A 24,285-nucleotide genomic window follows, 5' to 3' on the forward strand; every position below is an offset into this window, starting at 1 on the left:
AATAAATAATTTCACGTGGATTGATCGCGTAGGCAACCCGGTGAGTTCCCGGACCATCACTGTTATCGAGATTAATAATTCCGGTTTCATTATGATTTGGTTGTTCCGGTAACTGATCTCGCATAAAAACACCTCTAAAGAATTTTATTTTTAATTTTTTAACGGCATTAATTAAATCAAAATTTGACAAAGGTAAAATACTTTGTATTTCTAACGGCGTTTAGGATACCACGATGGCGGGGTTCCTGGTACTCTTAGACCCTTTCCGTACCACGATGGTGGGGTTCCTGATAGTCTTAGGACGGATCCCTTTTTTATTATATTTTCCTCCTGTTATTTTTTTCTACTACTTTACTACCGAGGTATCCAACACCGCCTAATACAGCCGCTTTTGTTTACTACTTTACTACCGAGGTATCCAACACCGCCTAATGCAGCCGCTTTTGCAACAGCAGGTGCAACAGCAGCTATTAATGCTGGCAATGCAGCGAAAAGAGGAAAAATACCACCTGTTTTAATCACATCCTTGATAGCACTGGGAGAAAGATCAATCTGAATTCCGGTCTTTGCTGATTTTGCCTTATTAAAAGTTTTAGTTGGGTTTTAGTTAGTGATAATTTATTTGGACCACCATTAAATTTGATCATGTTTTAATGTTAATTTTGTTCCACAGATTTTTGTTGAGTTTGATTGACGTTTTTTCACCTGACCCGAGGTCAGAGTTACACTAACATGACTGTATGGCATTTTTATAATAAAAACGATTGATTTAAATTAATCTCACATTTTTTACACTGGAGCATCAATCACTCTCATTCGTCCACCAATACCCTCAAGAAACATTGTTCTATCGCTAAGTATAACAGCAATTGCTCTAAGATTAACAGGACCCGGATTATTTATTTTAGCTCGGAAATGTATATCAACGACAGATTGTTTAATCAAATCAATATGTTCTAGTGAGAAAAAAAAATAAATCGGATACAATGTTGTAAAATCCAATTGTGATGTTTGTAAACCAGTATCAATATTTTGATCTCGTCCCATAAAACTCATCAAACAATAATAAACACGTGATACAGAATTATGATCAAAATCTAATGATATCTCCTCAGATGGTTCCTGATTCCATTTATTCTCAATGATACTTCAGTGGCACCAAATTTGTCAAATACCATTGGATTAAATATTTGATTATTTAATCGAGTAGCAGTTTGAAGAGCAACAAAGATATGTCTTGGTGCAGAAACATCCTGTTGTGATATGTGCCAAGTAAAAATACTATTCACGTCAGTAATAATACTATCAGTAATTGTTGTTAACCACGACATTATTGATTTACCGCCTTGATCCATAAAAGAAAGTATCTTCTGTTCTTCAACGATTGATGGAGTCATTACCGGCATCCATAGTGTAAGTTTAGATAATATTACCTTACCAGCAATATCAAGAGGTTCTCTCCAGATAGCATCATCACTATCACCTTTTCGATGAAGAACAATCGTGTGTTTAGCTCCAAAAATAACCTTTCTGACATTTCTGCAAAATCCAAAATTGTGAGATAATGGAATTGCACATGAGAACCTTCTATTATCACCTCTTAACATCATTTTACGCGTAGCAAATCCTAAATTATAATTAGGATTTTGACTTTGTAGCATCAAAAAATTAGCAGCTGGTCTAGCTATCGCTCCAGCAGGTTGTGGGTTAATCGCGGTATTTTGGTCCGCTAGTACATGAAGAAATGGATCAGGATTAGCAGTCAGAATTATCCTTGGCAAACATCATAGTTGGACCAGCTGATCTAGTATAATCATCTGAATATCTTGCTAGGCCTATAATCGTTGTAGCAACATCAACATTATCATTAATTGTCTCAATTTCTTTTCCATCAATCATGTATATTGCACTTTTAAATAATGCCATAATCCCATTATTAACAAAACCAACTGCATGATCGGCTGCGTATGGTGTATTAGCGACGACGTCTGTTACAATTTCACCCGCAACTTCAATGAATGCTTCACAGGGTATAAAATATCTACTTGTATCATGAACTCGTAGTTCAATTCGTCCGTGCTGATTTGGTGATATTGCATCATATGAATAATGTTGATAATCGCGCATTGATTCATCTTTATGTACCGGTTCATCCGTGTTAAAAGCTGGGTCTGACATTCGTTTAAACATTTTATTATAAATTTGTTATCTTCTAAAACGAAGACCGCTTCCTGATATTAGTCTCGTATTTATCTGTTCGGTTCCTTGATTTATCAACTCTGTTAGTTTTTGATTTGCTGCCTCATTTATTACCTTAGTAACATCACTAGGCATCACCTCAGTGCTCGGCAATTTGACCGGCTGTTTTTTTTCGGCGTATTAATTTTTCTATTCTATCTTTGACCGCATGAAATGCTTTACTAGCAGCATCACCGATAGCAGCAGTGGCTTTATCACGAACAAAATACATTGCCTTCATTGATAATTATTTTGCTACAGGTGCTGCTTTAGGAGCTATCCTCGTGATAAAACCTTTAATATCATCACCGATTCCACCTCCGTAAGTAATCCTGTATACTGGTAACCGCGAGTTCATTACTCGAACAGGTGCGGATTTACGATGGTTTTTGTGTGCAATCATTTTATTTAATTATTTATTTATTTAACAACTAGTCACTGTAATCATCAACGATTTCATCAATGAGATTTCGATAAACACTAATACCCATGATACCGCCTTGAAATAATCGCCGGCAAATATCAGCTGCTTCATTAATTATTTCTGGTGAGTTATTTCCAGCTCGTTTTCCTCCAATAAGAACTTCCAACCGTGATACATCATTGAAAATATTATCAGGACAAACAGAATTATTTCCTAAACCACTACCAGTAAAACCAGTAGCACCAGGTTCATCATCTTCTGGAGATTATGGTCGTTCAAATTGTCTTGCTCTCTCTATGTACACATCACCTATAAATTTGTTAAACCCTGGATCATCCAAATCAGCATCTTTTGTTCTAGAAGCAAAATATAATGCAGGAATCCATTATTTTTTATCTATCGCATTAACAAATTCTGGTTTTAGATAATCCTCTCTCTGATTATAACCATGCGCAGCAATATTAATTAATTTATCTTGATCTTCAAAAGTATCAAGAGCATCGTCGGTAAATATCTTATCAGGTAACATTAATGGTGATGATAATTTATGTTTTTCCAGAAATTGTTCACGTGATTGTTGTTGTTTTCGCAAAAATGGAAAAAGTTGTTCTACATGTAATTTCTCTTGTTCACCTTCTAATTTCTCCTCACTTTCTTGTGTTGATTTGCTCATTTCTTGCATCACTTCCTCATCTTTCTGTTTTAAATTTTGTCTTTTTTCTTTCTTTTTTCTAATTTTTCTTTCTTTTTTTCTTCTTTTTCTAATTTTTCTTCTTCCCTTTCTTCTCGACCACGTTTTTCTTCTAATATTATTCCTTTAGTAAATAAATATCATCCCTGGTTATCCAGGCAATATTCCGTTTTACTTTATATAACCAATCAGCCCATACCCTGCGAGTACTAACACTTTTAACATATTCAGGTTTTAAATATCTATTTCTGTATGGAAAAGTTATATATGCAAATACACCAAATTCAGTTATATTGTCACGAGTTCTAAATGGAATCTTTTCTATTGCAATTATACCATCATCAGTAAATTTTGCTACAAGAGCAGCACGTTCATCAGCAGGTTGAGGTCGAGGTCGATGTTGAAATTGAGGTTGAGCTGCAGTTATATCAGCTGGAAGATCTTGTAAAATCCCTTTTATTTTCTTAGTTCTCCCTAATATTTTTTCAGTCTGCAGTTTGTTCTGATACTGGAAGAAGTTCCTTCTTGATAGCAGTTTCAACTTTCTCAGTAGCTGTAGTTATGGGTTTAAATAATAATTCAGATGATTCTGCGAAATCTTCCCGTGATTCCTGTCGCGATTGTATTTTTTGTCTGACAGAATCTGTCATTGGAAGATATTTCTTTATTGCTTCTAGTCGCTCTCGTGCTAATCTAACAGAATGTGCTTCTCCAATATCTATCATTATTGATATAATAATAATTTAAATTTATAGAAGACGATAAATTTACAAGATATCGAATCGGTCTTGATAAAATATTTGGATGAAATGAACAGCAGCAGGGAGGGTCGACTCCGACTTTGATACCAATTTATTTCTTACAATATCGTTTGACAATTTAGGTATATTTTTTTTTGGTGACAATTCCAGGGTATGACAATTCCAGGATATACCTATTAGAGTCTGTTCGCCCTCCCTGCTGCTGTGACTTTACAAATAACATTGACCTCATAGTACTGTTCGATTTATCGTGCTAGCTTGAATAACACACGCATTCATATATATATATATAGAGAGAGAGAGAGAGAGCTGTCTAAGGCGCTCGCCTTTACCGATCACTCACATGTCATCTCTGTCCCTGCTAATTTGAGTCTCCGCTCAACCGACTTGGTGTTATTTGTGGCCTCCTTTTTGTCAGTCCTATCATATATAGCTAGTCAGAACTTTGGAGGAGTCCCCTCGTAACCTGTATAAAGTTAAACAGTAGTCGAGATTTTTCTAAAGGTCCTAAATTTTTCTAAATGTTCCTGACTAAACGGATTCCGGTTTCATATTTACCTCTCTCAGGTATTATACCTATTGGTCAGTTTTTCTTTCTCCTTTCTCCCTTTGAAGTTTCAAAACAATTTGACCTATGTCATTAGGTCTGTTTGGATTTTGTTTTATTTGTATAACATCCGCTTTATGTATTAGGTTTTCTTATTAATAGTCAAATTTTCAGAATTGTCATTATTTCCGTTATTGTGAGTAGCAACAGGGACGTTGAACCCTACAAAATTTAGGAGGGTCCATTTCACAAATTAATAATGTTCCATTTGCATAATAATATTATTTGTCTTAATAATTATTTAAAAAATCTGGCGAGATAGTCTTCGGCGTTTTTAATGGAGATTCATCGGCGTTATTTTTTAAAACTATAATATTGTTTTAGCTCTCTGTATTTTTACCACCACATTACACGCACAACTGTGTTTCTACTCTATTCCTTTGCTACAAGCAGCAGAGAGACTGGGCCCACCAACTTTTTCGTCCAACAGGACCATCTGTCAAAAACTCTTCTGATAGAAGGTCTTATTTCGCAAAATAAACCCTTCTAGCCAGAAACTATGATGACTAAATCCTCTTTTCTGGCCGGAAGGGTTATTTCGACAGCGATAACTCGCTATAAAAAATGTTTCTTCACGGGGTGAAGTCGACGTCGAGGTTGGTGGCGTAGTCTCTCTGCTGCTAATCATTTTAGGATTTTTAGTTAAAAAATGTATCTAACCCAACTCGGTATCGTGTCCGAGGATCATGTAAATTTATTGTCACAAACCCGTGTGGTTTTCGTTGAGCATGACTAAAGAAATTTCTGAATTTATTGATGTCCATGTCACCACTGCACCAAGTCTGATGAATATTTCTCAGCGTGTGTGCGTCAACTCCGTTAAACACTGCAAGAACGTTACAATTATCTCTGATCACTTTTGGAATTTGTGTATACCGTTGAGTCACATAAATGACATCAGTGTTTTTATGACGCCCACGGGAAAATATTCTCGCAGGGTTTGTTTGTTTATCCAGCATGACATCATCGTACACTACTAGATTATTAATTGATCCATCGATGTCATCAATGCCGGGTGCATCATTTATGTCAGTTATGAATTCAACTACGTTTTCGTCGGTCTCACTGATTGTTTTTGCACTCTCGTTAAAATCTTTTAGCACTTGATAACATCGCTGATCGTCCACAGACGGGGCAATCAAATATAATTTATCCCACTTCATCCACTTCATTATCAAATTCAACAACAGCTGTGTTTTACCCGACCCAGATGGGCCTATGATAATCATTCGGATTGAATTTGGTAGCACTGAGTTATGCTTGATTGGCTCTCGTCGCTTTGTCGCGGAAAAGTCAGTGATTTCCATTAGATATATCATAAAATAATATGGATTTATATTGTGTGAAATGCCGAGCACGTACCCCAACTACGGATACGACAACAATTACAACAAAAAATAATCGACAAGCGCTCACGGGCAAGTGTGAACGATGTGGCACAAAAAAATTTAGATTTATTTAAAAAAAAGCGGAGGTGATATCGCAGCCAAGTTAACAGCGCTGCCAGGAGCTCCGTGGGCTAAATATCCAGGAGAAAAACATCTTCCAGGATATAATTACTGTGGTCCAGGAACCCGACTTGATATCAGACTTGATGCTCAGGATCAACCCAAACCAGGTGAGTATCCGATAAACGCTATCGATGCAGCGTGCCATGCTCATGATGTAGCTTACCGAAGCAAGGATTTGCAACAGCGCCATCTCGCGGACGTGAAATTAATTCATGCGTTAAGTGCCATCCCTGATAAATCTTTCAAGGAAGGGTTAGCATCCTGGTTGATAAAAACTGCAATGAAGGGTAAATTAGCGTTAGGTACTGGTATATAATGGAGTCGATTTATTATTCCCCAAGCGGATACTGGAGAGGTAACGCAGCAATTAGTAAACTCGCTGAAGCAGCAAAAGTTACAAAAGTTACTGCCAAAAATTGGTTATCCCGACAGGCAATATGGCAAATTTATCTACCGCGCCCTAAACAAATTCACTTCGCGCATTTCGATGTTAGTGTGCCAAATGAGGTTCATCAAGCTGATATATTATTTCTGCCACATGATACTATCCGAAGACGCACATACAAGTACGCGTTAACCATAGTTGATGTTGCCAGTAGATACAAAGATGCGGAACCGTTAACAACTAAAACAGCATCTGAGGTTGCTTCTGCGTTTGAAAGAATTTATCGGCGAGGACCTCTGCGATGGCCAAATTTATTACAAGTTGATCCTGGCAAAGAATTTCAAGGTGCGGTATCATCGTTGATGAAACAACATAACGTCACCATACGACGAGGACACACTTAAATTCACCGTGATCAGGCAATTGTTGAGCGATTCAATCGAACACTTGCTGAGCGGTTATTTGGATATCAATACGCGAGGGAATTCATTCAGGATACGAGATCGCGCGAATGGGTTGCAAGATTACCAAGCGTGATAACTGCACTAAATAATGAAATAACTCGAACCACCAACATGAAACCTTCCATCGCGATCACAAAAACACAAGGTGTTTTTCAAAAAAATATACCCGTACGACGTGATTCTTCAGCGCAGCCGATACTGGGTAATGTTACTGTAAGATATTTATATGAACCAGGCGAACTTGAAGGTGGTAAACGAAGAGCGACTGATCCCATTTGGAGTGTTACCACACATAGCATATCCACCGTGACAAGATCCACTGGCAGACCAGCAATCTACAGGTTGGATTCAACTGCTCCTCACCGTGGATTCACCCGTGAGCAACTTCAGGTAATTCCCGAGGACACACAATTGCCGCCAAAATCACTGAAGTGACTTAACTAGCGCTGGCACCCCGACGTCGATTACACTCAAGACAGGTCAACATGACATTATCACGTGTATGACCGCGACTGTTATCTTTTCTGTCTACGGTAAATTATCTTGAATTTTTATTCGAATACTGCCATAGCATTATGCAATTACAGCTCGCGCAGTGATTATTCTGTTGTTGTTTCAGCGCAACAACGAAGTCAACATCAAGATCAAAATCGCGATTATTTTTTTTGTCACTCTGTTTGTAACCGGCGAGTTTTTTTCTTATTACATCACCATCGGTGATGCTGTTGTTTTCATAGCTATCAGCGTTTGATTTAAAATCCGAAGGATTTTCCAAGACAATTCTTCGCAGTTGAGATATTCTTCTGACTCTGGACACCGCCAAGTAGACTAAGTTGGACCATTCGATTCGATCATCAATGATCCAGACAGTTGTATCAGAGATAGTCAGTCCTTGAGAACAATGAATTGTCATTGCGTATCCTAGCGTCCACGGGGATTTATTCATCGCTAGTGCATCCTCAACTGCATCGATGTCAACTAGCACAATATCATTCAATACTAAATTCTGTTTCTCTGTCTTTCCTGGAATATCAACATCTATATTTTATAGCCGTGTATCAGTTGGTCTATAACATAACGGCGTTGGCAGCATTGGAAACTTTTTTTTTTGTAACTGAAATAGCTGTTGTTGAAGTGTGTCTCTGACTATCTTTCTACTCGCCACTATCAAATCGTTTGGTTTCCACACGCGTAAAAAGTCGCTCATCGAAGTTTCAGGAATCATCTCGCGCATGATTTCACATTGAATTTTATTCGGTTGTAGCCTGATTAGTGTTTTAAATTCTTTCAGCGTTGCATCAAGTGCTCGGTAATCATCAGTTACTTCTTCGTGATAATCAACAAAATTCCTCAGCCAATCATGCGGAGATGCGCCGACAAACGGAGGTGGTTGACCGTGATCTCCGCACATAACGACTGCGGTATTTTTTGTTAACAGCCAATCAAGAAATGTTTTTAACGTTTCCAGCGGCACCGTACATATCTCATCCCAAATTATTATATCATTGATATATTTTGTGCCCATTCGATCTGGCGTCCACGTACCGCCGCTGTATTTGAAAAAGTTGTGATAAGTACAAGAATTGACTCCTCGTTGTTTCATCTCCCTGGCAAGTCTGTGTGTAGGTGTTAGCACAATCATATCTGAATTTCGAAATAATTCAATCGCTCGAGTTGTTTTACCAGACCCGACCGGCCCGTTCAAATAAACAGTTTTGTGTCTGGTGATTGGATCATCCACAGACGGTGCGGAAGATATTTCTGGCATTGTTGATTTATAATAATCATCCTCTGTTGCAACATCAGCGGATTCACAATACTCGTGCAACATCTCGGCTTTTATTCTCCACGAACCCCATTCATCTCCGCCGTAGAATTTCATTATATCGGTCAGTGATTCTGAATATTTCTTGTCGATGTAAAATGAATCCGTGGCAACTCTGACTGCGGTGTCAGGAAATCGATTTACCATTGATAACAAATTTATAGAAACATAAGCCAGCATTGAAGATCTCAAATGTGTGTATTGAGGCGATTCTCCGTCGATATAACTTACAATTGTGCCCAACTTTTTCCCGTCGGACAAGAACACATCCTCCCTGTTACAAAATATGTCTCTGGCAACCGCGTCGGCGATTATAAAATCCAATTCAGCTTCATCGATAATCAACCGCGAGTGATGCATTTTATGATCAAATGCTGCACCCTGAGTAAATTTACCGATTATTCTTCGTCCAAGATCTTTCGCTGTGATTTCACTGTTTTTGAGTTTGATCTTGAGAATTTTAGGAGCCTCACTGACAATGACATCCATTGGGGTATTTGGACACTCTCGTGCATACTCGCCGATAACTTCATCGAGAGTTACACGTTCTGGTGTTGGTAACCAAACTGATGTTTGCGGTCGATAACATATGATTGCTTCGCTGACAGTCAACGATACCAATATGCCGCTGTCAAGCATGTATCGCAATAACACTATTGGTACCCAGCGCTTTTCAACGAAGTGTCTGCCAAACCAAACATAACAGCATGGATGAAGTCCCGCAGCAAATTCAAACGAAGTCACACGAGCAAATCCTGTCAGGTCAGCGTCGGGTAAACTGCCGTTTACGGCGACTCGTGTCATCGAGTTCGTGGGGTGTCCAAACCGCGCAAAGTATTCGCGACACTCGCCGTTCCCGAGAAAGCTTCCTGGGTAGCAGGCAATCATATCCACGGAAATCATATCCCGGTAGTCATACCGGGTATTCCACAACCCGCCATGACCATACTCGACACAACTTAACTGTATATCCGAGAGAAACTGACTTCGGGTTGGTCTCCACGAATTTCTTTCTCTGGCGGCGTGAGCGGCAACACTTGGAACTGTAAAACAATTAACCAATAATTGCTCATCGCTAGCATCTCTCATATACGTTTTTGCGAGTTTTTTCATTTGTTGGTGTAACGATTCTGTTCTGTATAATTCTCCGTTGGGTCTCACAAATTGATCATAGTCGCCATCTTCGGAGCTTCTAAATAACCACACCGACACAGGGTCGGTTTTACTCAGCGCGTAAATAACCTCGTATATGTTTCCACGATAAAACTTGACAACACGGTCTCGTGGAAATATTGTAACCGCATCAGTCCACGGGTGCGAATTATGATCAATAATTTCAATTGGTGTTCCTGACTTTTTATAATGCTTCGAACTGTATAATATTTCCCCGGTTAGTGTTTTTACTGTTATTGAGTATTTTAATTTACTTGATAGCGCAGCAACATCATTTATTGTTGCCCCGGTATCTTTAACCGATTCACCCCATGATGTTATTTTTTTACGTCGCAGGTCGGTTAAACCGTTTCCTCGTTTTGTGTTTTTAAAATGTTCCATTACTCGCTCGGCTACACGATTCAGCGTAGAAACGCTTGCGTTTCCAAATCGCATCGGAGCGAGTTTATCAATTTTTGTTTTTTTTACAGGATATATTCCATAAATGACTGCGGTTACAGGATACGCTCGAGCGTAATATGGTATATCAATCCCGGTCAGCATTCCTGGTTTACAATTGCTGCTTAACAGAGCGGTCTTTCCGTTAGCAAGAACAGGGTCGAGTTTGTCACGGATAATCCACGTATCGTCTTCAACGTTGACAATAAATTTTATTCTAAAAAAATATTTCTTTTCACGTTGATGAAAATCAATATAATCAATAATTGTTTTTGCTCGGGCATCAGTCATTGTAGCATCGATGATGTCCTCATCGATGACATCGTCGTCGTCGCGGATAATTTTAAATGTCGACCATACATGAGATGCGCCGTCGTCGCGGAATTCTTTTTTACCCTCGTTGATAATATTAAACAGATCAGTTAGATGCCGTCGTCGTGGATCCGGGGTTACCCTGTCAAGATCGAATCTCCCGGCGCCAACTGCGGTTAGCCTAGAAAACTCCTCCATTGTTATATTTAAGACAAATATTTAAATAAGAAAATATTATATATACAATGAACAACTGCAGATGGTTAAAAGTTGGATCTGTAACAGTCTCTGGTAAGCCCTGTAGGAAGGAATTCTGCGGTGAACATATACAGAGCATCAAACGAGGAAGCACAGGACCTATTCGTTGCCTGCGATGTGGCATTGGTGTCAGGAGTAAAACACAATTATGTGCGGGGTGCGGGGGGAAACGATACCGTGAACTCAAGCGATATTACAATAAAAAAAATAACGGAGACGCGCTAAAATCCGAGAGTGATTATATAACTAGGTTTTCAGACAAATTATAAATTAGACAAATACATTATTATATAAATGAGCCAAGAATTTGTCTCACATCCCACAATCAAGAATTACGAAGCATCTCGACAGGGAATAGTCAGACACTGTAGATTGAAAAAACCAGTTGGTGTTGTTACTAATTCTGGTTATCTCCAATTTGCTGCTGGAAAGAAACGCTATCTTAATCACAGGGTCGTGTTCGAGTGTTTCTTTGGGATAATCAAAGACGGTCTTGTGATCGATCACATTGATGGACAGAAACTTAATAATAATTTATCCAATTTGAGAGCTGTGACGCAGAGCGAAAATTGTAGGGCTGGTAATACTGGGGGGAAGAGAGAGTCTAGGGCAGTTGTTTCCATAAACTTAAATACAAAAGAAGAAATAATATTTCGTTCAATGACCTCAGCTGGCAAGATTTTTGGTATTTGTGAAACCTCAGTAAGAAAAGTCGCAGAAAAAATATATAAATCCGCGTTGGCAAAAAAGTATAATAATCAGAAAATTATATTTCGTTATCACGATGATTTTCCTAACGGAGATAACTCCGTTAGGCATATCTCATGCAATTAGTCCCCTCCCCTTTTGCAATAGGTAAATTTATCGAGCGCAGTATTACAGGTACGAGCAGACGATTTTCTGCACAAGGAAGTAAATAACTTCCCTTGTTTTTCCCCTTGACAAGTCAAGGTGACAGCGCAAGAATGATTTTATCCTTGACAGCATCAAGAATAAACGTGTATTTATCCTTTTTTCACAGACAATATCGTTATTTTATTACACTTGTTCGGGTTTATGGCCCATCTGTGGTTTCCACATGATCATATTTAAGAAAATACGTTTTAAACAAATCACGCTGAGCTATTTCTGGACTTTCAAGTATCAGTCGGTTTATATACAATATCGTCCTAATACTATATTGGGGTTTCGAAACCCAACGAAGTTGCACACGTACTCCGTTATCGCCCCGTTTCGGGGTAACCTTTTACCCGGAAACAGGGTTGATTTCCGGGTACGTGTGCAACTTGTTGGATGTAGAATTATAACCCCGCATTGTGTTTGTACCGTCCTAGGATAAGTTATGTGTTTGTGCCGTCTTAGGATAAGTTAGAATTAAGTTATATGTTTGTACCGTCCTAAGATAAGTTATATATACAATTGTAAAATACAATCGCTGTAAATAGCTTCTGCTGCTGTAAATACAACTGCTGCTGTAAATAGCTTCTACTGTAAATACTATATGTTTGTGCCGTCCCTAGGATAAGTTAGAATTAAGTTATATGTTATGTGTTATCCCCATATGAGCCTTGCTAGCATATCAAATGGTAAGCTAGGAGGTTCACAAATGGGGAATGTCTCGTCGTTTCGCAAACACACCCTCTGGGCTTTCTAGACTGTTATTTGGCAGTTTAGGAGCTCAATCGGGGGTAGTGTTTCCGCCCCCTCCTGAGTTTGGTAGGATGTCATAAGACACCCTAGAGACTCAAAGGAGATGTGATGTTTTTTTTATTTCTTTAAATATTTATAAATATTTAAAGATTTAAAAATATATATAAATATGAATCAAGAAAATATCAATAATGTGATTGATGCTATTCAAAAATTAGCAAAACAAGGATTTAAAATATTACTAAATGTTGAAACTATTCTGTCAGATTTTGAATCATTATACGAAGCTAAATGCGCAGGGCGTTATATTCTTCCTGATGATCCAAAATAATTTGTATAAATCGCTAGCCAGCGTAGCGGAGACACAAATAAATGAATTTGTTCCACTGTCTCGTGCAGTCGAAAAGATCAGGCTGGCACTGGCAGCCGAGTATGAAACTAAAAAAATAATTAACAATCGGGTCCGGAAATTAAAGCATTGTATGTCTGCTGAAAATCCAGAGAATTTAGAAAGCAATGATAGCTTTGTCACGGATGACGAAGTCATTCACGAAGTCAACGGGAAGTAAAAATACCTCACCTTGACTTCGTTAGATGCCTTGATAAAATCAAGGAAGTGAAATCGGGTACCTAGAAGTGAAATCGAAAGTTAAAAAAAAGTAATATTTTTTTTACTGTGTAAATTATGCAACTGTCCGATTTCGTTGGTTTTCATAGCAAAACCTCTATCAAATCGAGGAAAATGGACAATTTCTTTGATTTTTACTAGCAAATACCGTTATGAATCTGTGACTTTGGACTGTTTCTCTGGTTTTTACTAGCAATTACCGTTATGAATCCACGACGCTGGTCTGTTTTGTTAATTTTTACTAGCAAATACCCCCATGAATCCGTGACTTTGGTCTGTTGCAGAAAAATACTATAATAAAAAATAAAATCCCGCAGGAAAAATAATTATTATAGTATTTTTTTGGCAACTGTCTGATGTCACTGATTTTTACTAGCAAATACCCTATCAAATCGAGGAAAATGGACAATTTCGCTGGTTTTTACTAGCAAATACCCCTATGAATCCGTGACTTTGGACGATTTCTCTGATTTTTACTAGCAAATACCCCATCAAATCCACGACGCTGGTCTGTTTTGTTAATTTTTTCTAGCAAATACCGTTATGAAACCAGTGAAATGGACGATTTCGTTGATTTTCATAGCAAAATACCGTTAAGAAATCGGGAAAATGGTCAGTGGTAAAAAAATATATATAAAGTAAAATATTTTTAAAGAATTTTCACTGAAGTATCTTATCGAGATGATCCCGTGAAATGCACGAGTGAGCAACATTGAGGATTTGGTCTGCATCACAAGTAATCATCGTGATATTGTTTTCGCGGAGTTGCTTCAGCTGAAATTCTGTCAGTAAAAAATCATCATTGCCGTACTTATCGATGATTATTTTAACAACGCCCGGGGAATGATTTCCGGTAAATATTTTTCGGATGAATTCTTCAAGCGCGCGCTTGTCAACGATGGAACATTTCACGTGTTGATACATTTGCTATGTTATTCGCGTTCATTTAATATAATTTATTGTGACAGTGCTGTCATTGATGATGATGCCGTTGGAAACGCTAGCGTTTCCCACAGTGCTATCATCGTCATCGTTGTCACTGTCAATAAAATCACTGTCAGAGACATCTTCATCTTCATCACTGACAACAAAATCACTGTCAGAGACATCCTCGTCATCATCATACTTCTGGTAATTCGAAGATTTTTTGGACATTATTATGATATGATATTATTAATTGAAAGTCTTAAGATGGAAATCGTTTCACGATGAAAATCTTAAGATTTTACCAGCAGATTAATACTAACAGTCTCCCCACGCAGGTCCAAGAGTCTACCCTGCTGGTCAGTGACTTTAAAATTTATCCTTGTCAGCGTAGGGTTATGACACCGCAACGATACCGGATTTATTGGCTCTTGCACAATCAAAAATCCAGGTGGCTCTCTAGGAGTAAATGAATACAGTATAAACCCTTGCTGGGCTTGATTCGATGTTGTCGTATCTATGTTGTAACTGCCATCGATGACATCACATACAAGATTGACCGCGACGACATCAGTGATTGCTACGATGCCCGGAGAAATATGCCGGCCATCGCTCGCTGTGGAATTATCATGTGCCAAGATAACGGGTTCTGGTAGTATTCGTTTGTGTTGTGCAAGTATGTCATCGAAGTATTCATCGACGATATCAGTGACGAATTTTCGCAAGATGACCGGGGAAACATATCCTGGTAATTTAAAATTCGGCAGTTCAGCTTCGGTCAGCGAGTACTTATCCAAAAACTTTTGTTTAATGATGGAGCTACTGTCGGTTACTACCTGAATCATTCGCTGGTTAATATATTCCATATCTGCGGCAATCTGATTTAATATTTCGATTTGCTTAATAATTTCTCCACGTGAACCTGTTACATCAGAAAGATGTTCTTGGAAGCGTTGCCGTAGATGCGCTAGTTGCGCGCTGTGCGCCACATTAATAGTTTTAAGAAATTCAGTAATTTCGCTTAGATAAACACGAAATCCTAATCCTCCCACTCCCGTTGAATATGTTGCACGAGTAAAAGTCAACACAATATCGCCGCCGTCACTAAGAGGCGGGATCCACCTATCCACCGTTGCACCTTTTATATCATCCAGACGCGCCTATAACCGGGTGTAATTCCGTGATATGACTTTGCGTCAGTGATATAATCGGATTTTTCGGGTGCAACGGGTGGTGTCGGTGGTGCCGGTGGTGGATTTCGAGGCCATCCTAATACTGTTCTGATTGAACTGTTATAGATATCCACGGCGTAACCCGGCGTTGAGATTTCGATGATCGTGGACAGCGTTGGCTCGTGTGCAGTGATTGATATTTTTGCTTCTTTTCCGGTGATACGTTTTATTTGACGCTGTATTTCTTTGTTGATTTTCTCTATCTGATAATTCCCAGTGGGAAGTGTAATAGTATTCCAATCTGGTGTGCCATCAGCGCTATTCTGATACGAAAAAACAAATGAGTTATTCGGCAACTGTCCGTGAAATGATGTCGACCTGATATTGGGCCAACTGTGATATACTCGTAATTGTGTCAGTGCTATTTCGGTGACTGGAATTGCAGTTGGAAAATTAATGCTGAATTCAGGTTGCGTCGAGGACACTGATATCATTGTGGTCCTTACCGGAGTTGTATTTGCTGCTATGTCGAGCAGCGCTCGATGCTGAAGTGTCTCCATCGCTATTGTTATTGTTGGTTTTCAAATGAAAACCGTTTGCGGTTTCAGTATTCACCGCGCGTTCGTAGTCGCGGTATATGCCAGACATCAACGTGAATTCGGAATCTGATATGGTGTTGTCGTCTACGCTGGATGATATCAACGAGGACAATTTCGAGTAGGCGCTGTTGGCCGCGTTAGCCATTAACATGTAATCGTGTAATTTTGTTATCGCGCACGAAGATATTTTTTTCGCGATGATGTTGGCAACTCCTGCAATCGTCGTTGAGGCAGAAATTGTGATTGTGATAGCGATTGCAGCAGTTACTGGTGTCAGCGCAGACAATAGCACACCCGTGGAGGCAACTACCGCGGATACCGAATACACTGTTATGTCCAGCACAGTTACGCGGCGTTTGTATTTCTTTATTTTTGTTGCGCATCTGTCAATGGTGTTTTTCAACGTTGATTGCCATTCGCGTACCTGATCATATCGGTATTGCTGAGCGTCTGGAAATCCTTCGGATTTCAATGTCGTCGTTGATGCTGATTTCATTATTCAATTACGCGGTAACCAATTGAGGTGTTTCTGCGACGAATTCCAAACACCACCAGTAAGATGTTGCGGTTAATTTTTCGTCTGCGGCTTCAAGTATAAATATTTATTCGGTTCCGCTGTTTAGTATTACAGTGCAAACTCCGGAATACTTATCGGTGGAATGTCTCCAGGGATATGTTGTGAAGATTTCAAATTTAGCGGCGGAAAACACAGACAACCTGTACACGCCAGTGGCTGTTGCTGTGTATTTGATAGTGCTATTTTGTCGGGACCATGTTGCGAATCCCGATGATACCGTGAATACGATGTTGGTGATATGCCCGGGGGTAACTGTAACGGGGACTTTAATCAAACTGGTTTTGTTTACGATCTCAGGAATTCCCGCTACGATGTTTTGCTGTGTTTGTTTGATCGTGTCAATGTCGGTCTTTACATCAGCGAGTTTCACATCGACGACTGGAGGAGTCCCAAAGAACTTATCCACGGTCTCACTAGTTTTTTGAGCGTTTCTTCGAAATCTTGCAAACGCGCCCACGTGAACATCATACTCTGCCCGCAACGTGGCTAGTTTACCGTCAACGGTGTCTACGTATTGTTTGTTTGCGGCATCTTCGGGACCTTCCGGATTTTTTAGAACGGTTATTTTGTTGCCGTTCGTGCTGAGTTCGCCTGTCATTGTATCACCGGTCTTCGCTACACGTTCCCGGGCGACTTTTCGTGCATCATCTCGCAGCATCGCAATTGATATCGACGAATCTCTGATTCTGCCGCTGTCAGTGAATACAACGATGTTGTCCGTGACAGCTCCAATAACCCTGCGAATTATGTCATTCCACTTAATGTTACTGGTTCTTAGCTTGCCGTGCCTGTCCTGAAAAATAACAACCTCATCTGGATCTATCCCGGTCAGATTTAAAAGATCATCAATTTCATCTTTGGTCGCATACTTCGATAAATCGATATCTTCGCGGCGCTCCTTGGTTCTGCTTGATCTTCCGTAAATATCAACCATTATCTGTTATGGGGTTGTTTAAATTTGGAGATGATTTTTCAACGTGTATTCATGCACGACTTTGTGAGGAGGAATCGCTGGATGTTTTGTGATCGCGTCAAGAACATTCAAAACCTCTTGACCACATATCGGAGGATCGGTTAGTGTTTGTGTTGGTAACGTTGACTGCCAAACTGGAATTGAAAATCTTTGGACGTACCTGAGAAATTCAACTGGCGGTGCTAGCCCGTACGAATCGAAATAGATAATTCCACGCGGATCGATCGCGTAAGCAACCCAATGAGTCCCAGGGCCTTCCCTGTTGTCGAGATTAATAATTCCTGTTTCTGGATTATTCGATCGTGCTGGTAATTCATCTCGCATAAATACACCTTTGAAGGATTGTATGCGTAATTGTTTAGCAGCATTAAGTAAATCAAAATTACTCGCTGGAAGCTTCAATGCTGGAAGTGTTTTCAAAACCTTTTTGGGTACCATGACGCCGGAGTTCCCGGTAGTCTTAGACCGGATCCCTTTTTTTTGTATCCTTTCCCGGTGGCTTTCTTTAGTGCCATTCCAGCTGCGGTTCCAACAGCTCCTAAAGCGGCTGCCTTTGCGACTGCGGGAGCAGCAGCAGCTATCAGTGCTGGTATCGCTGCGAGAAGAGGAAATATACCACCGGTTTTAACCATATCCTTGACCGCGGCCGGAGAGAGATCAAGTCGAACTCAAGTCTTACCCTGCTTCGCGCTGTTGAAATGTTTTAGCTGAGTTTTAGTCAGCGACAGCTTGTTTGGACCGCCTGCTAGCAGATCGTGCTTTAACGTTATTGATGTCCCACATGTGCTCGCGTTCTTCGATTGTAATTTCTTCGCCTGACCAGGAGTCAGTGTGACATTAACATGACTGTATGACATTTTATTTAATATGGTGTTGATCTAATTGTTTACAAGTTTTCCACTGGGGCATCGATGACTCTCATTCGGCCGCCAGCACCTTCAAGCAACATTGCTTTATCGGAAAGTATGACCGCGATTGCTCTAGCACCTCCAGGAACTACTGGTGGACCAGCTGCCCCAGCTGGTACTCGAGCCAGGCGAGCCCGAATAGTTATATCGACGACAGATTTTCTGAATAAATCCAAATGTTCCAACGAAAAGTAATAGATCGGATACAACGTTGTAAAATCACGCTGAGATATCTGCAGCCCAGTGTCAACGTTTTGATCACGCCCATCATAAGACATCAATCGATAATATGCCCGTGCAACATCATTTTGTTCAAAATTTAGATTGATATCCTCGGCGGGTTCTTGATGTCCGTTTATTCTCAATGAAACTTCAGAAACTCCAAATGTGTCAAATATCATTGGACTTGTTTCTTGGTTATTTATTCTAGAATTTGCCTGAAACGCGATAAATATATGTCGCGCTGCTGATACTCCCTGCTGTGATCCCAACTGCCACGTAAACAGTCCAGGAGCGTTGATTGAAGTACTATCTGTTGTCATTGCTAACCATGATAACAACGATTTTCCACCCTGATCCATAAAAGAAAGTAATTTTTGTTCCTCAGCGATTGATTGATGGAGTCATTGTTGGCATCCACAGAGATAGTTTTCTTAACACTACTTGACCAGGATCAACTCCAGCATCTCGCCATATTGCATCATTATCAGAGTTTTTCTGACAAGCGTTACTGTGTGTTTGGCACCAAATATAACCTTTCGGACACTTCTACAAAATCCAAAAATATGAGATAACGGAATTGCACAGGAAAACTCTTCGTCGCCGCTCAGCATTGCCCGACGCGCGACAAAACCCAAGTTGAAATTTTCATTCATCGATATAACTGCAGGTGTTTCTGCGGCTCCAGCCGCGTTTCTCACATTACCAATGTTTACATTTCTATTTTCGGGATGATCAGATGTGTCCTTTACAGACATCATTGTTGGACCAGCTGATCTTGTGTAATCATCAGAATATCTTGCAAGACCAAGTATTGTCGTGGCAACATCAACATTATCCAAACACGACTCAATATCTTTTCCATCAATCGAGTATGTGGCTTTGCTAAATAACGCCATCACGCCATTATTAACAAAACCAACACGATCGCCTATTCCGTATCCAGTACCATCCGCTTTTAAGATTCTACCTGTGACTTCAATAAAAGCCTCACAAGGCAGAAAATATCTACTTGTATCATGAATTTGAAACTCAATTCTCCCCGGCGCGTTAGGTGTTTTTGCATCATAAGAATAAAATTGATAATCGCGCAAAGATTCATCCTTTCTGACTGGTTTATCCATATCAAATGCTACGTTGGATATGCGCTGAAACATCTTATTGTAATACATTATTATCTAAAACGAAGACCACTTCCCGCTACTAAACTTGAAGCTATATTTTTTTCTATTTCTTTGGAAGGTATCAGTGATGCTAGTTTTTGATTCGCAGTTTCATTTATTATTTTGCTAACATTCGCAGGCATGTCCGCGGTGCTTGGTAATTTTACCGGCGGAGGCTTTCTGCGTATTAATCGTGCTAGTCTGTCCTTGATCGCCGTGAACACTTTGCCGGCAGCATCACCGATTACACCAGAAGCTTTATCTCTAATAACATCAATAGCTTTTGACGATAATTGTTTTGCAATTGGTCCCGCCTTTGGAGCTATTCTTGTAAACAATCCTTGAACAACATCTCCAAGTCCATCTCCATAATATGCACTGTAAACAGGATATCGCGAATTTACCACTCTCTCTCGTCGGGTCATATGATGAGAGTCATGTATGATCATTTTATTTAATTAGTTATTTCTCTAATCGACTTTCAATCGCTGTCCACGAGTTCATCAATAAGTTCTCGATAGATGTGAGAATCCATGATGCCGCCGCGAAATAGTCGCTGACAGATATCAGCCGCTTCATTAATTATTTCCGGAGAGTTATTCCCGGCACGTTTTCCTCCGATGAGAACTTCCAACCGAGATACATCATTGAGAATATTATCAGGGCACGAAGTAACACCCGATCCAGTTTTAGGTTCCAGCAACCCCAATTCTTCAAGAACATCTCCTTCTTCCGGAACCTCTTCTACTTCTAGAGCAGAGTAAGATGGCGCTGGTTTCTCTTTTTTAGGTCTTCCTTTTCGTTTAGGTTGTTGTTGTTCAGGTGGCGGTGGTTGATGTCTCTGTGCTGTAACTTTCTTTCGCTCTTCCTTCGCTTGTATTTTCGCGATTTTTTTTTCTTCCTTTATTTTTTCTGCTCGATCTTTCAGCTCTTTATTATACCCAATTATACCTGTTTTTATAAAATTATAAGTATCATCACCTTTAGGTATTCGGGGGAGATCTCGATTTATTTTATACACATAATCAGCCCACTCAATTTGAGACATGCCCTTGGCAGCTTCTGGTTTTAGAAATTGGTGTCTGCGACGATAATTGTCGACGATCCAAACAGAAAACTGCCGAAGCTCATCTACGGTACTCAGTGGAATATTTCTTATTTCGTCGATACCATCTTCGGTAATTTTTTTAATAAATGTTTCCTTGACAGTTGCAAGTGGACCTACTGCACCTGGATCAGCTGCGGCTGCTACTTGTTGTTCACTAAGTTGTTTTATTGCTTGAAGCAAACCCTGCTCTGGTTTTCCACCCTCAATTGCAGCCTCTTCAGGAGTTCGTCCTTTGATTGCAGTTAAAACCTTTCCAGTGACTGCAGTGATAGGTTTAAATAATTCCCCTGTGGTCGTTGCGAAGCCTTCCTGAATTTGCTGTCTTACTTGTAATTTTTCTCTGACACTATCTCGCACAGGAAGAATTTTTTTTATTGCTTCTAGTCGCTCTCGAGCTAGTCTAGCGGAATGTGCTTCTCCGATATTTGCCATTATTGTTAACTTAAATTTTTAATTCACAACAGAAATCCTAAAATGATTAGCAGCAGAGAGACTACGCCACCAACGTCGCCCTCGACGTCACCCCGTGAAGAAACATTTTTTATAGCGAGTTATCGCTGTCGAAATAACCCTTCCGGCCAGAAAAGAGGATTTAGTCATCATAGTTTCTGGCTAGAAGGGTTTATTTTGCGAAATAAGACCTTCTATCAGAAGAGTTTTTGATAGATGGTCCTGTTGGATGAAAAAGTTGGTGGGCCCAGTCTCTCTGGTGCTCTACATTTTAAACATAGTTTTGGTCCTAGACTCGCTCTAAGCACGCGTTGCATCTGATATCCACATAATTCGTTTACGCAGGCTTTGTTGCACGGAGTTATAGAGGCCGATCATTAACCATTTACAGTTATTCTTTGCTTGAATCGTTATATATATATATATATATATATATATATATATATATATATATATATATATATATATATATATATATATATATATATATCCTTAATTATAATATGGAGGAGTTTTGAGAGATCATCTGCAATCAAGCCTTCTGAAGCTAGATTTGATCTTGACAGAATATCTCCTGACTTGTCGATGCGAACTCTGGCTGATCCGATGAATAAAAATCTGATTAAAAGTATTCGTGGCGCCAAGAAAGAATTTTGTTGCGATGTTGCAGCTCATGTGTGGTCAACATTCAGAATCATGCATGACACCGAACACCGAAGGTGTTATTGATGTTACAATGAATGACCAACGAGCGGCGACGATTATTAATTATCTCGACAATCAAATATATTTTTTAGAGTAAAGTTTATTGCGGAAGTAAACGATACTTTGATTATCCGAGACAAACGTAACCCTGTTCGATTACATCACGCTTGAGATATTGTAAAGTTAAATAAAAATCCCAAACCATGAATATTGACTGGTATCGACAAACCATATTATGAACGAGCGTATCATGTGACTGCAGTCGTTTATGCGATACCTCCGCTGAATGATAAACCTAGCGTTGATGATCTCAAACCGATGTTACTTCAAGGCTAAATTGTGTAGCTGAGCGTGTTACAGAACACTTCACAAACGCGATACGTGGAAATGGTTTAACGGACCTAAGACGTAAAAAAAAATAATGAGTGGGCAGAAACATTTAAAGATACCGGAGCGTCTATTATATACGTCGCTAAGTAGAAAAACATCAAGATTTCTAATAAGAGTGAAGACATATATATCCGGAGAGATTTTGTACGAATCGAAATATATTTTAAAAAATGGAGCTTCCTTAGAGATTATTGATCCCAACGCACACGCGTGGACTTTGGATATAACAATACCTCCACGAAATCGAACTGTTAAATTCTATGACGGTGATATGTTCGATTTTATCAGAAATATCAGTAAAAGCGATCCTGTATCCGTGTGGCTGTTTCAAAGTTCCAGTGATGGAAACTATGATAAATTTGTACGACCTAATGGAGATATTAATCGTACAGAAGCTCTCCACGTAGAAATGAAAATTCTTGCGTCGAAATATACCGCCATAAAGTAAAGTTTTCAATTCTACCTGTACCATTGTGTTATCGCCCAGCAGATACGCGACGACAAAATATCGACGTTGAAATTCCAGGTTGCGGTAAATCTTGTGTTAAATGATATTGTTTTATTTCCTGTCAGTGTTGTTGAGAGGGCGTTAACGATGTACAAAACTCCATATATGCAGGATATGCAATGATTCGTTCGTCACAAGGATTAACTATTTCTGATACTAATATCTGGATTGTTGATGATCATATCGAATGGTCAAATTTAGTTTATCTCGCAGTGTCTCGAGTCAGAGGAATGTCTCAGCTGCAGAGGGTTATCATAGACTTCACAGAAAATAATAATCAAACTGCTAGCAATGGCGACGATGTAATATTAAAAACATCAGCTAGTTATAAGCTGTGATAAAAAAAGCGCGACTTTGATCTCGATGCTGAATTTATCATGACATTGAAACAACGACAGAATAATCATTGTGTGAGCTGTAACATAGTAATGTTGTAGCAGTATTCAAATAATAATCCAAGACAGTTTACCGTAGACATAATTAATAGCAGTCTTGGTCACACACGCCAAAATGTGATGCTGACCTGTTTTGAATGTAATCGACGTCGAGGCGCCAGTTCACGAAAGTGAAGGCGGTGGTAATTGTGTGTCTTCAAGAATTATTTGTAATTGTTTACGTACAAATCCACGTTGAGGAGCAGTTGAATCTCTAGACTGGAGGTCTACCCGTGGATCTTACCACGCTGGAAATTTTATGTGTCGTCACACTCCAAATCGGATCAGTCGCTCTTTTTTACCACCTTCAAGTTCACCGGTTTGAGAAGGAGTCATGTCGTTGTGTTGGTATATGTTTTTGTGTGATCGCATTTATGGGTTTCATAGAAATTGCAGGAATAATTTCATTAGTTAACGCAGCTATCACACTTGATACTCTTGCAACCCATTCACGAGATCTCATGTCTTTTTGAACTTTGTTCAGGGATATTTCCTGCGCATACTGATATCCATATAACCGCTCAGCAAGGTTTCGATTAAATCGCTCAACGATTGCCCGATCGCGGTGAATTGCGGTGTGCCCTCGTCTGATTTTAACGTTATGTTTTTTTTATCAGAGATGATACTGCACCAAGAAATTCCTTGCCAGGATCAACCTGTAACAATTGTGGCCATCGTAGACCACCACTTTGATAAATTCGTTCAAACGCAGATGCAACTTCAGTTGCTGTTTTAGTTGATAGTGGTTCTGTTTCTTTGTACCTACTTGCAGCGTCAACGACAGTTAACG

The sequence above is a fragment of the Sinohyriopsis cumingii genome, chromosome 7 (assembly GCF_028554795.1).
Source record: "Sinohyriopsis cumingii isolate HCF-2022 chromosome 7, ASM2855479v2, whole genome shotgun sequence".
Classification (NCBI taxonomy): Eukaryota; Metazoa; Mollusca; class Bivalvia; order Unionida; family Unionidae; genus Sinohyriopsis; species Sinohyriopsis cumingii.